At 43.8% G+C, this 13,735-nt stretch overlaps 1 long non-coding RNA gene across 1 annotated transcript; it reads right to left on the bottom strand.

Annotated features, from left to right (window-relative positions):
* Positions 1 to 5,320: 5,320 nt before the first annotated feature.
* LOC119435426 (uncharacterized) lies at positions 5,321 to 12,863 on the bottom strand. The gene is made up of 3 exons (XR_005188837.2): positions 12,730 to 12,863; positions 10,300 to 10,366; positions 5,321 to 5,974 (listed from the first exon to the last, which is right to left on the bottom strand). It is a non-coding gene; the product is annotated as an uncharacterized LOC119435426 (long non-coding RNA).
* Positions 12,864 to 13,735: the final 872 nt, after the last annotated feature.

Raw genomic sequence — 13,735 nt, 5'->3', positions numbered from 1 at the left:
TGCAAGCGTGCAGCCGTCATTTGCCTTTACGTCAACAGATTCAGAATTGTACAGAATATTTCACCGCACAGCATAGATATGGCATGTGTACGCATTTAAAGTAGTGCGTGCAAGTCATTTCTGCTTCACTTACGCCGGTGCAAACAGGAAGCGGCCTTGTACCTCACAGAATCTCGACTGATTGGTGTACTATAGTGATGCAGGAATGAACTCCGGTATTATTCAGTGCATAGTGCACATAAACAATTTCTCAGACGCGTGAACTCCGACGAGAACTGTCAGCGTCTGCAACAAGAGTTTACTTACGCTGTACTGCGCACAACAGTAATTCATGCTTGTCGGCTGTCTGTTTCGTGCATTCTATTGCGAGTCGGTGGAATTTCACTGCTGTCATCAACCCCTTCGTGTGTACATTCCTGGTTTGGGATTCCACAACAAAACAGCAACTACTAGCCTTCCGTAATTGCTGGTTTGGGATTCAACAACGCAACAGTAATTACCAGCCTTCCGTAGGGGCGCAATCGCAAACAAGAGACGTTTCTCGCGCAGACTAAGCCTACGTTCACACTTGGAAAGCGGCAAACGGGCGGAAAGGCCAAAGCGGCCGGAAAATTTTTTCCGCGCCTGTCCAAGTTGTTCACATTTGTTTTGCTACCGCCGCGGCCGCCGCTGCCGTTTTCGTCCAGATCCATCTAGTCTGCGTACGTTTGTCGGCGTGGTGGCGCTCATTATCGCATTATTTCGAGCGGTATGTTCATTCTTTGACCCACGTACCGTCATGAAAAGTGATCATTTTACGCAACTTCGCGTGTCATCTGCGACCTTCGGTAAATTCCTCGTTGGCGTTCCGTAATTCTCCGCACACGGGCGCGGTATCGCTGAGTCACAGGTTGGTGCCTAGGCGTGATATTTCTTTAATAGCTTTTATTTACAAGTTGTAATAACATTTCATCATTTCGTATTGTCGGCGCCTCCAGGACACCAAAGGGGCAACGGGAACACCACAGCTAAAACCTGGGCTGGCCCTTGTGTTGGGGCTCGCCAAAGCCTGCGCGTCCTACGTGAGACCTACGCTCCCAATCTATCGTCGCGACGAGAAAAGCACCCCGCGACTTCTTCAACATACCGTACACGTGCGAGGAGAATTATGGAGCGCCAACGAGGAATCTGCCTAACTATTGTCTGCCATGGAAGTGGAAGAAGAAATGGCTTTTATACTTCTACCTACTTGTTTTCTAGAAATGGACAATAAATAAACGGAAGACGCGGACACCTCGGAAACGGCGGTGGTGGGTTCGCCTGGCTTTGCAAAAGCGCGAGAAGTTGGGTCACGCCAAGGCTTCGTTGCCGCACCTCCGGTCGCGCGACGTTGAATACTATCGCGAGTATTGCTGACAGTACGTTTTAGTGCCACTCTTGTCGTAGAGCAAGGGCTGGTTCTTGATCGCGTCGATCAGCATTACAGCCTACACTTTTGGTGCCATGGTTTTGGTGCCCGGTGCCATTTTACGACCGGGTCCGGTTGTTTACATGCTAGTGTAGCTTCCAGTGAAGCAGAACGACTTTCCGCCGCATTTCCGTTTCGCCATGGCGAAAAAATCGGCCCGAGACCGATTTGGCTCGCAGCCTGTTTTTCTGCCTGTTTTGCCGCCTAGGCGAGATTTTGCCGCTTCCTACAGCTTCGAGACCAAGTGTGAACGTAGCCTAAAATCCTGCGCGAGCGCGGCCTAACCGGCACCTGAAGGGAAGCGGTGGAAATGTATACCGGAGATTTCGACCACCTGGGGTCTTTAACGTGCAGCCTGAATCTAAGTAAACGGCGTCGAGCGTTTTCCGCCATCATCTAAAATGCGGCTGCCGCATTTGTTGCTTCATTTGTTGCGCATTTGTTGCTTCAGAATGCGGCCGCCACATTCTCGCCCAAAACTTCACAGAGTGTGCAAGCCTTGACAAACACCGTGACAGTTTTTTCCATATGCAGACATGATTCGCTGTAAATTACCAACCCAAACGGAAGCGCCCAGGAATTAAATTGTGATAGTAGCACCGGTTTCATGAATTATGTCAGCGCGAAGCGACGAAAACAAAGGGTGGGTTAGTAGGGGGGGGGTTTGCTGAAAAAATTTCGGGGGGGGTTTGAACCCCCCCAACCCCCCCCCTGGCTACGCCACTGCAAATAGGCCACTGAAAACTGTAAATCGAATCATCCAGGCGTACAAAAAGGACGGAAGAATTGCGGATGTTCCCCATAAAGCCAGGAAAAAAGTCACCACTGAAGCTGAAGAGAGGGCCGTTGTTGCAGTGGCGGCTGCAAACCCCACCTCAACTATTCGAGAAATTAAAAACAGCCTCAGGCTAGGTGGCGTCTCCGACACGACGATCAAGCGTCGCCTCTACGCAGCAGGTCTCAAGAGCAGATCTGCGGCGCAAAATCCAACTATGAGTGCGGCCAACAACAAAAAAAAAAAAAAAAGCGATTAGAATTCGCCCTGCAACATTAACATCGGACTGAAGATGAATGGAAAAAAGTCGTCTTCACAGACGAGTCCACCTTTACAACAAGATGGGACCAGAGGCAGCGAGTTTGGCGCCCCGACAACTGCAGGTAAGCATATTTATAGCATGAGATCTCGTGTCCTAGAACGTGAGCATCAACTTAGATCTCATAGAGATATGAAAACGAAGATAGGTATATCTTCGTACTCAACTGACACAATTTTGTCACTAGGGTGTATTCGAATTATTATTTCGGGTTGCGCTTCTCTCACCATGTTTCAAATTAAGTATTACGCGGATAAATGTGACCTGTTGAACCATACTGTCACCATAAGAGTTTTGGGGTTTCAATCGATATGAGATACGTTTGTGTAAGCCATATTTACTTTCTTACAAAAAATGTTAAAAATTGTTAATCCAAAGACAATATCCGATTTACTGGCGCTGTACCGAACACACCTGGACAAACACGAACAAATGTCTGCCTGAATGACCACCGCGGTAGTTCAGTGCTTACGGTGCGCGGCTGCTGACCCGAAAGACGCGGGTTCGATCGCAGCGGTAGCATTTCGATGGAGGCGAAATGCAAGAGGCCTGTGTACTGTACGATGTCCGTGCACAATGAAGAACCCCTGATGGTCGAAATGATCCACAGCCCTCCACTACGGCGTCTCCGATAGCCCAAGTCACTTTGGTACGTTAAACCCCATAAACCATAAATGTTTGCCTGAAGCTGGGCACATATCGTTATCTGTGTTGGTACTGGTGTTTTAAGTTTAACGTCTTGATGCGACATAGGCTAGGAGGAACGCCAACGCACAGGGCTTGGGAAGAACCTTGACCATCTAGGCGATCTTTAACATTTTCTGAAATCGCACAAATCAAGGCCACCTTTACATTTCGCCTCCATGCTAACGTGGCTGGCGCGGCTAACATTCGATCCCGTGAACTTGCGGTCAGTAGTCTAGAGCCACATAATCCACGCCAAGAAAAGATGCGCGCCACCTATTTTACACGAGCTTATCAATTTTACCAAACAATTGACTGATCATCCCTTTAATTGAGAACGCGACTTCCCGCGTAATTTATGCGTCAAAGGACCAGCACCGCTTTGGCGATATTACATGCAGTCTGACAACAAAAATAAACTATTTTTTATTCGATCTAGAAAGATGAAAATTGGGCGTAAAATTACTGCCAAATCAGTTGCTATGCCGGAGAGAGCAGTTTCCTACATAACGTAAAGCGATCCACGCACACCTACAAGCGGTATTAACGCGGCCATAACAGAGCCTTGGAGCAACGGATGTCACCCCTTAGTTACTGTCAAAGTACTCTTTCTTGCCCGCCTTAATGGTAGAATCGATGACAAACATTATCAAATATATAAGCACGATTGAACAATCGCTCTCAAATTCTCTGCGAAATTTATGGCTGGTGTCAATTAACCAAATTCGGTATAGCATCAAGAGATGCACGAAACAGCGCACAAGTCTCGTTTACCCTCGTTAATTACAAAAAGAAGTCATTTATGCACTGAGAAGCTTGCTTCTGTTTATGCAAACTGATTAAGCAGGCTGTTCACAAGCTGTACACAAAACCAGCCGGAAAATGATCCAGTTAGTGAAGCGCACTTTCCCGCGACGCCTCGAGCAAAGCCAGAGCGGCGCGCACCAGCTCTGTAGCAGACGATGCGAAACACCTCCCCTAGGCCCCTGTGCACCTGCGCCGATTTGCTTCGATGCGCGGAGGCACCGGAGCTGCGCGGAGCACGGCCACGCGGAGCCGTGTTTACCCCAAGAGTGGGCGACCCTGTACACTTCGTCTTTGAGCATTTGGGAACCCATTGTGAATGCACAATAGAGAGCCTGCACACCAAAATTTAGCGAGCAGCTCTTACATAATTATGCCCTGTACTTATTTTTCAATGCTCGCAGCTCAATTACTCATACAATCTTGAGCCAGTAAAACTAATAAAATAATAAATAAAAAGGATTAGTGACTAATTAAAAACATGTTAGCAGATTGCTTAACTCTTTCTGTTGCAAGGACAAGACTCACTTGTCTAGGCATTTCCTCCAAAATACTGCAATATCAAGTCTCGCTCGTCCAGGGGTTTCCTTTCGTCTACTGACTGCCACAAAAGAGTGGTAGTCGTTTTCATCATTTCGGTGTGAATGCTGCACTATTAAATAACACCAGTTTCCAAGGAGACTGATCTTTTGAGAGCATAGTTGGTTGAAACTAAGTGGAAGTTTAGCTCCTCTGGGTTTTAAAAATGGTGGCATGGAGTGAGGCAGCTATAGCGATAGCGGCTGCCTTTTTCAATACTGAAATCATGGTGTCATTGGACGTTTCTTCACATGAAGCATACAATTAGACTTGGAAAGCTCTAGTAAGTCGTATTTGGAGCTTCAACTTAGTACTGACGATTGCGAAAAAGATTTATAGCTTCTGGTGGCTTCTCTAATGGATGCAGCTTGACAAAAACGCGTTGCCTTGACCTTTTCTACGATTTCTTTTCCACGTTCCGCCAGCAATTATGCATCGCACAGAGGACAAAAAAAGCACACTTTACTTTTGTTACAAGAAATCATATAGACTGTTTCTATGGCCGCCTATCTGCAACTTAAAAACATGAAAAAAAAAATTACTGAGAGTAAGCGAAAACTGAAAATAACAAATGCACTGCTGATATTGCATAATTGAAAGCTGTTCACAATGAATCAGTCACCAAAAATTCAGAAAATTTTGGTGGTTTTCTGGAAAAAAAATTGAGAGCCCTTCCCCTGTTGAGAAAATGGGGGTAAGCAAAGCTTGTGGCAGGACGACGCTGTCGCAGGCATTCCGCTTTGTTTGACCTAAACTCAGGGTTGGCGGCTCTTCGTTGACGTTTGGCCTCAACATCGCGCTCCCGCAACTCGGGGTCCGCGGCTGTTCGCTGACGTTTCGCCTGGGCGTCGGAAGCCCTCATGATAGAATCAGACGACAAGCTTCACTTGCCCCCATTTTCTCGACAGGGAAAGGGCTGGTGATTTTGTCCCTTTGGGTCCCACGTGCGACACGGGTTGTTCAAGGGTGTGCTACAGGTCCCCGAGCCCACAGGGGTATGTGCCACTGAGCTTGTACCCTTTCTGCACTATCACCAGGATGGGCTCACATGACAGCGGTATGTGCCATTGAGCTTGGACCCTTTCTGCACTATCACCAGGATCGGCCCACTTTTTAGCGTGACACCACCACCACCACCCCTTGTGAGCCTATAAAGCTTCGCTTCAAAAAAAGTTGCAACAGAAAGGGTTAACCACTTGTTAAGCAATGTGGTTACCACTGCAATAAACTTTCATTCGGATACTGTGCTATGAATGAGGTTTTGCACATAGTGGCAAATGGAAGAGGACTTGTGAAAATGACTCACCTAAATCTTTGGCTTTTAAGATGGCCAGATCAAGCTGGAACTGTTTTTCTCTGCACAAACCTGCAGGAAAACAGTGATTCTAATGGGACACAATGTCCGCGATAAATAGTAAGCACAGATGAAAAGATAGTGAATACATTACCCACAAAAACCACATGTAACTGTAAGAATAAGTACTAAGACAAGCTTCGTCATTTTTTATGAGATGAACAACATGCAGTTTACACAATCAGTATGCCTAAATTATCACACAATAAACACAACACACATGCTTTTCTGCAAATGTGAAAGTAGCTGCGCCTTGTTAGTCACTGTCTTGCAAAGTAAAGATACTGTACCAACTTCAAAAAATTATTGAAGAGTTAATGTTTAAATAAAAGATATAAACAAAAGACATGTAGATTACATTTGAAAATGCAAACTTCTGCTGCACACAGCACACAATCTTTTGTGCAGTTCCATTTTCCATTGATATACAACTATTGAGAAATTAAAAAAGTAGCACCTCTTTACATGTGATGCAAATCTTCTGAGGTTACACAAAATGTTTATATCCATAATCCATAAATTTATGGGTAGATTAAGTGATTTTCTTGATTAAACCATATGCATATTGCTTTTTAAAAAAAAAATAAATGTCTTTCTTAGCAAGTAGCCACCACTTTTCCATATCAGGTATGTTTCTAGTCTTTTTCGTGGGCTGGTATGTACTATTGGGTATGTGGTTATGTGCCCATGGGCCACTGGTAGCCGTGATGTTATGTGCATATATATATACCTATATAGTCAGATGCGCAGATTCGAACAAAGGACTTATAGCATAAAATTCCCCCCCCCCCCCTACGGTGTGCCTCATATAATCAGATTGTAATTTTGGCACGTAAAACCCCAGAAATTATTTTTTTTAAATTAACACATCCTCAAACATGAAAATGTGGGCCGATCCCGAAGAAGTGCAGTAAAAGAACTGAAGTAGTTCGACGCTCCTCCTACTCCCTTCACATGAGGAGTGACGCGATATCATGCGCCAGTGACTCTGCCCCATTCCCCCCCCCCCCCCCCCCCAACTCATTCAGGAAGATCTACTTCAATCGGCGGTTGTATCGTTTTCCAACCTTTTTCTTTTTTAAGGTTGCCAACTGCACATAGTCTCCTTACTATTTACTAGTACTATCTATCCTTCTTACTATCTACTGTCTATTCTCTCTCCTATCCACACTTCCTCTACTATACTCCTATTCCCCCCTACCCCCTCTGCTCGCCGCCATTCAGATGTCAGTCATAATGTCAATTACAGTGTGGTGAGCAGGAATTTTCCTCTGTTCCTCCTTTCCACCATTAGTATAACGAAACAACCAATAGTAGTAGTAGTACTACTACTACTACTACTACTACTATTATTATTAGTAAGCTGTAAATTTTTATCATATGGAAAAAAATATTTTTGGTTTGATACTATCGCATGCAGCAAGCACAGCCACAAACTTGGAAGAAGTAGAAAAGATGTATGCAAATACCTATAAATGGTACAGACAGACTCACCCTGCATCACCATTTCACCACTTTGTAGAGTACAGTTCACTGTTCAAGGTACACTAAAGGCAAACATTAAGTCAAGTTAAAGTAATCAATATTACTGAGAACAAAGCTGCAGTAGGTGAGAAAATGAGGCAAGTGTAAGACACGCTTCCCAAATCGACAAGGACATTCCAGCACTGGCCCAATGACGTCACACTGCCTCATTACAACGGGGTGTCCACATTAACACTTTCAAAGTCCCCGAGTTTTGAAGGCTTTCCCTGACTTTCTATGAAAATTATTGGCAGTCTATGACACTACAGGGTGCATGTTAGGGAAGGAAAATGGTGGTTTACAGCTTGCCAAGTTACTATGCCAGCCAATAATTTTCAACTGCTACCAGTAAACTGTAGATCAGGTAGGATGGACTACGAGATTTGACTGAATTGTGTGTTTCCTGATATTCCATCCATCTGGCCGAGCTCACACTAACAAAATCAGCATAAGACACCATTATTTTGTGGATTGCATAGGATCAGTTCAAAACTTTGCTTTTTTCTAACCACTGTAGGTATAGTACTAATTTCCCTGATTCAAAGCAACTAAGGTGAAAATTCCAAGCTTTCCTTCCCTGAATTTTCCAGAACTGACAAATTCCCTGAGAATTTCAGGTTTTCACTGATGATAGACATCCTGTTAAATCTATTACCAGCCAACCATTGATAATAAAAAGATGACTACATTGCATTTTAACGTTGAAGAAAATGCTAGTTGTCTACTCCTATTTGATTTACAAAAAGAATTAATGCTACCCCTGACGATGCTGTGGATCAGTAGCGCACCCATGATCTCTGCCAGGGGGGGGGGGGTTGACAGTTTGCCTTAGTTTGCCAATACCATCTAAACAGCACTAATTTCTTCACGGGAAATTGTCAAAAAATGCGCTTTTTGCGCAAGTTTGCAAGTGTGCAGACGATTGCACGTCTTACATCTTAGTTGCAGTCTCAAAAAAGGGGGGTTAAATCGGCCTCAGGGGGGGGTTACAACCCCCGAACCCCCCCCCTCCCCGTCGGTGCGCCACTGCTGTGGATGGTCAAAAGTTTTATTTTTGCTCAACCCCAAAGCACCCGTGCTGTCATGTTTTGGTAGTTTCAGTATTACATAAGGGTGCACTGATTCTTTCGTCTTGCAAAGCTCATGCTGACTGCACGCAGCAGGAAACGTTGCGTTCATGTGACATTGTGAGCATAAATTGCTGAAATGATGTCTAGCATCAGGAGCCAAAGCATCCTAACGAGGGGGGGGGGGGGGGGCGCATTAACAAGGCCCATGGTGATAAGCCTTCTAAAATGATTGGTAGACCATGTTCACGATAGGCATATGCTTTGTTTTGGTCTCGTGATTGCATCTGTTTTGTCTCGGTTACCAGTTGCCCTTCACGTTTCATGCAAAAAGTCACAGTGACAGCTCTGGGACGCCGTTTTACTCACAAATGGTGGTGGTGAAGTATTCTGTGTCACACTGGCTCACTCATGAAGAATTATTGAAATTGCAGCAGAGGAATGCACCCCCTTAAGTTGCGATTTTCTCTGCAACTAAGTTAAGTTGTTTCTTACCGTAAAACAGACACCACAAGGTTTTTGGATAGGTACTTCAATAATCTGCATTGCCTTAATATTTGCCTTTAGTGTCATAACATGGACATGGTATTCTGCTATCTTCACTTTGATATGGCTTAAAAGCCCAGACTAAAATTTTTATGAATAATTGTATATTGTGGGGAGCACACGCCGCCATCTTCTCCCGCGTATGCTTGTCGTCGCATGCGGCGGGAGCCGGGCGGACACCTTCTCCCGCGTACGCCCGTCGTCACATGCGCACGTAGCGGGAGCCGCGCAGACACGAGAGAGAGGCACTTTGCCCTCTCCCAGTTCTCGCTCGCCTCTCGCGACACGCGTACCCGCGCGGGAAGAGAGAAGGTATCCGACGGGCAAGGAGGACATTCCCCTTGCGAAAAGCTAAAAAGGTATAAAAGAGCGCGACCGAGAGACCGCCAGGTCTCTCTGACCTCGCTACAGCTGACCTGCCCCCACGGATATACCCACTGCAACCCGTGAGTGACCTCGCTTGCGTGACTTCCACACGCAACGAGGCAAGCCTATTTATTCCTTATTAGAGAGTGGACTTACCTCTGCAAGTGTGTCTTATTGCTCGCAGCAATAAATGTTGTTGGATTGACTCGCTCGTTGCCTTATTCGCCCGAACCCTACGTAGCTGCGATTGCACACGCTACGGGTTGGGGATCGTACCCCACAATATCTAATGGATCATATTGGCCACTTGAAGATGAAAAAGTTTTCCAGTAATGCAAGATTTTTACTGGTTAGGTGTTCCCTCTAACAGTGGAACATACTGTACCTTAGCTGCGAGGGGAATCCACTTACAAATTAAAAATTATTGCGTGAAGTCTTAGCTTGGCCTTCTTTCATCTGTCATATAGGTAGTGGTAGAGCTTAATGCACTGAACAAAAATGTTCTGTTATATTTGGAGCACAGTACCAATTGCAGTGCAAGCTGCACATTTAGACTAGAATCTACAAGAAAGAATTATCCTAGTTCCATGCAATAGAACATACCCGCAATCACTGTGTAAACATACTTATTTTCTTTGCATTTAAATTAGGCAAATATGCATTTACTATGCATTTCAGGAGAGAGTTCAGGTCGCTGATGAAGACAAAGCAATCAGCACTCACGTAAACGACTTACCTGGGGCTCTGCAACAAGCATGATTCCACTAGTTGCTAGACAAGGTGCCTATGGCAACAACTACATAATTCCTGCTGTACATATTTTCTCACACTCACCTGTTTTTTGTGGTTGCAGAGTTTCTCCTGTGTATGGTGAAATGAACTGAGTGAGTAATTTAGTGTTCTGTAAGAGACCAGAGATAAATATTCATAACCATAAAATGTAATACTTGTCTCTAGAATAAATTGTCTGGCTTTAAAGGGGCCCAAAACACTTTTCTAACTAATCATAGAATGACATCATTATTCAATTATGTTGCCTCACGAATCTCCTGTCGCAAACATTATTCAAATCCTTCAAGCACAAGTGAAGTTAGACGTAGTTATCAGACAAATGAGCGGCTTTCTTTCTCCTTTCATTTCCACTAGTGCGCTGGAAGCTACACAAGTGAGTCGGCAAGTGGTCGCAAACCAGCAATGCCCTGCTGGCCCCGCCCAAAGGTTGAACGTCTCGGTGGCAAGATGGCTCATAGCAACAACCCGTGGCCCGGCCGCGTTATCGACACAATGCTTTTTATCTCCGAGGCCACGCACAATAGACGCAGCAACGCGCAAGGACTGTCGTGTGTAGACTGACAATGCAAAGATGAAATGGCTTTTCTGTTGTTTTAAGATCGCAGACATATATTTTTCATTTATTTAACTCAAATGAGCAATAATTGTATTACAGTACCAAGAATGTTCTCGTGATCACGAAATCAGCCGTTGGTGGGTCCAGCTGCTTGCGATTACGCTGCATGACGACATTGCAAAGGAGAGAGCAAGCGATTTTTCACTGCTTCTTACACGAGATTGTTAATTCCCTGCTGCATGTAGAGCAACAATATTTGGCTCACATGTTCACAGGAGCCTCGTTAACAGATCGGCAATGTTTTCTCATTATGTTTCAGGGCCCCTTTAACCACATTTTGTCAGCACACAAGTTAACATGGAGGTTTCGTTATTATGACCTTAAACAGGCTTTAGTGCTTTGTATTTCTTGCCCTTCAAGTGTCTTGACAAGGATGACTCCAATGCCCTCTCTTTGCTATCAAAACGTCAGCTGTGGAACCGCTACTACTAGTCACTAGAACCTCCATGATAACCATCCCAATCGGTAACCAAAGCTGATACATTCTGACATCATAAGGCCCTGCAGAGGCTAGGCTGTATGGGTGGTAATAGTATAATGAGCACTAAATGAGGATGTGCTCAGTACTCTTGCAGATGTCCGGTGGATGCAAGAGTACAAGGAAGTACAAAGAAAACTCTTACACTCCAAATGTTTATCACTCACATGGATGTTCACTCTTGACTGCACATGGTCCAAGCCTGCTAAAGACCCCTTAGTGTTTCTTACATGGTGGCGCTACATTCTGCCACAAGGCTCTTATGTCAAATGTCCAAGAACTGAGTTCTTTTTACAAACAAAACTAATGCTTTCGATAAAATTACTTGCAAAGGGCCAACAAATAGACTTCACCTTACAGGCATGGAAGATATGTAGCGCACAATAGTTTATCTATTTCCATGGGTGCATTTCAACTAATCTTCTACTGAGACTTTCTAAAGTGACATTACGGATATTCCGTGAGCTTACTCAAGGTCAAGCTCACATACAGATTCTAAACTTGAAGTCTAGCCTGCCAGGTCTTTAGATAAATAACTGGTACTTCGATCAAGACGTATGTTACTCAAGGTGCAATTATTCAACCAAGCTAAGCACAGACGCAACCTATGTCAAAAAAGCTTGTATAGCATTTCACCAAGGGCAGCATTAACAAATTTATAGACTAAAGCTTATCCCCTCAAATATTTCTCTCACACAAAAAAAATAAAAGAAATAAATAATAAGTGAAAATAAATAAATAAATAAATAAATAAATAAATAAATAAATAAATAAATAAATAAATAAATAAATAAATAAAAACACTTTAAACGGAAACCAAAGAGAAAAATAAGTTGAGCTGTACATTAGCAACTTACACTTTAACAATACTAAAGAAGCCACTCTTACTATGGGAATGGCTGGGCAAGTCAGAAAATACACAAAAAATCAAGACGGGTAGTGACACAGCCTTGAAGTTCCCACAACAGGTCATTGTGACATCATGGATATTACAGCATCTGCTCGGGCCCCCTTAATTTTTACCAGTAAAGGTTGGCTACATTCTATTCTAAAGGAGCCATAGACTCAACTTTGCAAGTTTCAAGAAAGCTTACTGCACCACTATGCTCTAAAGATGAGAAAATACTTTGAAATCCACGATGTCAGACAGACATATTAGCACTGGGGTTCCAGTGCAAAAAGATGTACGTTTGGCCTTCATTTACTTTACTAGTACCAAACCTACTACGACAACATTAATGGAAATTGAGCTTTGAAGGAATACCTTGTCAGTCTAAACTGATTTACCTTTTTTTTTTTTTTGTGTCCCTTAAACTCAAGAGATTAGAACTGTACCAAATGCAACAGATCTAACAAAAGTTTTAGTTGAGTGACTCACAGTGTGATGAACGACAAGGTACTCATCTCTGCACAAAGGGCAGGGGCTGCCCGTGGCAATCATGTCCGCCTTCTGAAAAGTGAAGTACACCAGTAAACAGCTAGAACACACAAGCCAAAACTACTATCATTAATGTACACTTACATTTTATGCCCCCACATTTATTATTACACTCACTTGTAATACTTACCCCAAGAAAATGGCCAGTTAACCCAATATCACCTAGTATAATTTTGAAATTACAGCACCATTCTTATTTCTAAATATTTAAAAAAGCATTTCCCTTAGTACACAATTTTGCTGCAGAAGGTCTTGTAAAGATCATCACGTAGCTTTTTGTTGGCTGTATGATGTCTTTGATGCCATCTGCGAAACTCTGCTTACAAACTTCGTCGGACAATGTGACATCGTACCCGTGGAACTTATAACTGCCCTTAGCACACCCAGTTGCACCCTCTACTCCTTTCATACTTTTCTCTTTTCTCTACTCTCTCTATTTTGTTCATTTTTTTTTTCCATTCTACTTTCTCTCTCTTTCACATAAAGGCATTGTGAGCCTCTTGGTATGAGTGTAAAGCCTGTTGCTATCGCTTAGCTCCTTCAGAGTTAAACAAAGAATGCCAATCATCATACTCGGAAGAGTACTGAAAAGAGCAGCGACTGCTAGGCGTGCAACTTTATTTGTTATCATGCTTAGTATTTGCTTGTCGAAGCTAAATCTTGCGTGCAAGTTTTAGGAAAAAAAAGTCATTGTTTCGCCTGAAGGCAAAGCATCGATTACGATAGCAAAGTAGTAGAGAGTTATACGAAGCAAGGATAGTAGTTTAATGGGCTATATAAACTGTAAACATTCGCTTACTAACTAAATAGACGAGCACGGTATCACGCGCGGACAGGTAAACATGAACGCATCTCGTTCGATGACCGTGGAAACTAGCTGTGAAAACCCTGGAGTGAGAAAGAGCGCCAACAGCAGTCGCGCTTCAACGCGAGCTAAACGTCAAAA

This window comes from Dermacentor silvarum, unplaced genomic scaffold (assembly GCF_013339745.2).
Source record: "Dermacentor silvarum isolate Dsil-2018 unplaced genomic scaffold, BIME_Dsil_1.4 Seq695, whole genome shotgun sequence".
NCBI lineage: Eukaryota > Metazoa > Arthropoda > Arachnida > Ixodida > Ixodidae > Dermacentor > Dermacentor silvarum.
This window is presented reverse-complemented; position numbering and strand designations above follow the sequence as displayed.